Source organism: Bubalus kerabau, chromosome 11 (genome assembly GCF_029407905.1).
Source record: "Bubalus kerabau isolate K-KA32 ecotype Philippines breed swamp buffalo chromosome 11, PCC_UOA_SB_1v2, whole genome shotgun sequence".
NCBI lineage: Eukaryota > Metazoa > Chordata > Mammalia > Artiodactyla > Bovidae > Bubalus > Bubalus kerabau.
Genome location: NC_073634.1, coordinates 39,534,815 through 39,539,007, shown reverse-complemented (window position 1 = coordinate 39,539,007; position 4,193 = coordinate 39,534,815).

Genomic DNA, 4,193 nt, shown 5'->3' with positions numbered 1-4,193 from the left:
TATACAACTCAATCTCAAAAAAAACAGAAACCAATAACAAATGTCCCCAATTAAGAAAGAAATACCTGGAGTAACAGGCAAATTAGGCATTGGAGTACAAAATGAAGCAGGTCAAAGGCTAATAGAGTTTTGCCAACAAAACACACTGGTCATAGCAAACACTCCCTTCTAACGACACAAGAGACAACTCTACACATGGACATCACCAGACAGTCAATACTGAAATCAGATTGATTATATTCTTTGCAGCCAAAGATGGAGAAGCTCTATACAGTCAGCAAAAACAAGACCAGGAGCTGACTGTGGCTCAGACCATGAACTCCTGATTGCCAAATTCAGACTTAAATTGAAGAAAGTAGGGAAAACCACTAGATCATTCAGGTATGACCTAAATCAAATCCCTTACATTTACACAGTGGAAGTGACAAATAAACTCAAGGGATCAGATCTGATAGACAGAGTGCCTGAAGAACTATGGATGCAGGTTCATGACACTGTACAAGAAGCAGGGATCAAGACCATCCCAAAGGAAAAGAAATGAAAAAGGCAAAATGGTTGTCTGAGGAGGCCTTACAAATAGCTGTGAATAGAAGAGAAGCGAAAGACAAAGGAGAAAAGGAAAGATATACCCATTTGAATGCAGAGTTCCAAAGAATAGTAAGGAGAGATAAGAAAGCCTTTCCCAGTGATCAGTGCAAAGAAATAGAGGAAAACAATAGAATGGGAAATTCTAGAGATCTCTTCAAGAAAATTAGAGACACCAAGGGAACATTTCATGCAAACATGGGCACAATAAAGGACAAAAATGATATAGATCTAACAGAAGCAGAAGATATTAAGAAGAGGTGGCAAGCATACACAGAAGAGCTATACAAAAAAGAACTTCATGACCTAGATAATCACGATGGTGTGATCACTCACCTAGAGCCAGACATCTTGGAATGCAAAGTCAAGTGGGCCTTAGGAAGCATCACTATGAACAAAGCTAGTAGAGGTGATGAAATTCCAGTTGAGTTATTTCAAATCCTAAAAGAGGATGCTGTGAAAGTGCTGCACTCAATATGCCAGCAAATTTAGAAACTCAGCAGTGGCCACAGGACTGGAAAAGGTCAGTTTTCATTCCAAAAAGAAAGGCAATGCCAAAGAATTCTCAAACTACCACACAATTGCACTCATCTCACATGCTAGCAAAGTAATGCTCAAAATTCCAAGCCAGGCTTCAACAGTATGTGAACTGTGAATTTCCAGATGTTAAAGCTGGATTTATAAAAGTCAGAGGAACCAGAGATCAAATTGCCAACATCCACTGGATCGTCAAAAAAGTGAGAAAGTTCCAGAAAAACATCTACTTCTGCTTTATTGTCTATGCCAAAGCCTTTGATTGTGTGGATCACAACAAACTGTGGAAAATTCTTCAAGAGATGGGAATACCAGACCACCTGACTTTCCTCTTGAGAAACTTGTATGCAGGTCAGGAAGCAACAGTTAGACCTGGACATGGAACAACATACTGGTTCCAAATTGGGAAACAAGTACATCAAGGCTGTATATTGTCACCCTGCTTATTTAACTTATATGCAGAGTACATCATGAGAAACGCTGCACTGGATGAAGCACAATTATATCAAGATTTCCAGGAGAAATATTAATAACTCAGATATGCAGGTAACACCAGCCTTATGGCAGAGAGTGAAGAACTAAAAAGCTTCTTGATAAAAGTGAAAAAGGAGAGTGAAAAAGTTGGTTTAAAACTCAACATTCAGAAAACTAAGATCATGGCAATCAGTCCCATCACTTCATGGGAAATAGATGGGGAAACAGTGGAAACAGTGTCAGACTTTATTATTTGGGGCTCCAAAATCACTGCAGATGGACTGTAGCCATGAAATTAAAAGACGCTTGCTCCTTGGAAGAAAAATTATGACCAACCTAGACAGCGTATTAAAAAGCAGAGACATTACTTTGCCAACAAAGGTTCGTCTAGTCAAAGCTATGGTTTTTCCAGTAGTCACTATGGATGTGAGAATTGGACTATAAAGAAATGTGAGCAATGAAGAATGGATGCTTTTAAACTGTGGTGTTGGAGAAGACCCTTGAGAGTCCCTTGGGTTGCAAGGAGATCCAACCAGTCAATCCTAAAGCAAATCAGTCCTGAATATTCATTGGAAGGACTGATGCTGAAGCTGAAACTCCAATACTTTGGCCACCCAAAGTGAAGAACTAACTCATTGGAAAAGACCCTGAAGCTAGGAAAGATCGAAGGCAGGAGGGAAAGGGGACAACAGAGGATGAGATGGTTGGATGGCATCACCAACTTGATGGACATGAGTTTGAGTGAACTCCGGGAATTGGTGATGGACATGGAAGCCTGGTGTTCATCAATCCATGGGGTCACAAAGAGTCTGACACGACTGAGTGACTGGATCACCATGTGATCCAGCAATAGCTTTCCTGTGTATGGAAGACAATGAAAACATTCATTTATAAAGATGCATGTACCCAAAATGTTCATAGCCGCATTGTTTACAAAGCCAGGAGATGGAAGCAACATAAGTATGCATCAACAGATGAATGGATAAATAAGATGTTTATATGTATAAAACTATATAAAATATATGGTTACACATAGAGTATATATAAAACTGAGTAAAATTAAAGAAGAAGAATGAAATTTGCCATTTGCAACAACACAGACAGAGCTCAAGGGTATTATGTTTAGTGAAATAAGCCAGATAGAAAGATGAAGATTACACTTTTATGTGGAATCTCAAAAATAAAACAAACGTTTATAACAAAACAGAGAGAGGAAGGAAGGTGAGACAGGATAGGACTAGGGGATTAAGAAGTACAAACTATGATGTATAAAAAAAATAAGCTACAAGGATATTGTACAACACAGGGAATATAGCCAATATTTTATAATAACTTTATATGGAGTATAATCTGTAAAACCTCAATAACCTCACATACACATATGATACCACCCTTATGGCAGAAAGTGATGAGGAACTAAAAAGCCTCTTGATGAAAGTGAAAGAGGAGAGAGAAAACACTGGCTTAAAACTTGACATTCAAAAAACTAAGATCATGGCATCTGGTCCCATCACGTCATGGCAAATAGATGGGAAAACAATGGAAACCATGACAGATTTTATTTTCTTGGGCTCCAAAATCACTGCAGATGGTGACTGTAGCCATGAAATTAAAAGACGCTTGCTCCTTGGAAGAAAAGTGATGACCAACTTAGGCAGCATATTAAAAAGCAGAGACATTACCGTGCTGATAAAGGTCCATCTAATCAAAGCTATGGTTTTTCCAGTAGTCATGTATGAATGTGAAAGTTGGACTATAAAGAAAGCTGAGCACCGAAGAATTGATGCTTTTGAACTGTGGCATTGTAGAAGACTCTTGAGAGTCCCTGGGACAGAAAGGAGATCCAACCAGTCAATCCTAAAGCAAATCAGTCCTGAATATTCATTGGAAGGACTGATGCTGAAGCTGAAATTCCAATACTTTGGCCACCTCATGTGAAGAACTGACTCATTGGAAAAGACCCTGAGGCTGGGAAAGATTGAAGACAGGAGGGGAAGGGGACAACAGAGGATGAGATGGTTGGATGGCATCACCGACTCGATGGACATGAGTTTGAGTAAGCTCCAGGAGTTGGTGATGGACACGGAAGCCTGGCGTGTTGCAGTCCATGTGGTCACAAAGAGTTAGACACGACTGAGCAACTGAACTGAACTGAACTGCATCTATAAAGTTTTTGATTCATTATGTTCAGTATACCTGAAACAATAGAATATTGTAAATCAACTATATCTCAGAAAAAACTCTTATTGGCCCACTTGCATATCATCACTGGTCATGCTTATTGCGCTTCTAAATATGGTGGTAACACATTAATCTTTCCATTCATTCTATTTTTTGCTTCATTTGGGCAATGGGAGATGTTTAAGCAAGTTGGAAAAATGGAGGTGGGGAATATCAGGCAAATTATCCCTATATATGAAAAAGTCAAATCATATTGTCTTCTGGTTTGGTAATATAAATACTTCACCCCTTGGTTACTGGTATTGGGCACATTTTGAAGCTGACCATTTACTAGCTATAGGCTGGCAATGGCAAATACAGTTCAATGGAATTCCAAGTCAGAATTTAGCTGATTTACAATTTCTGAATCTCCATGTACT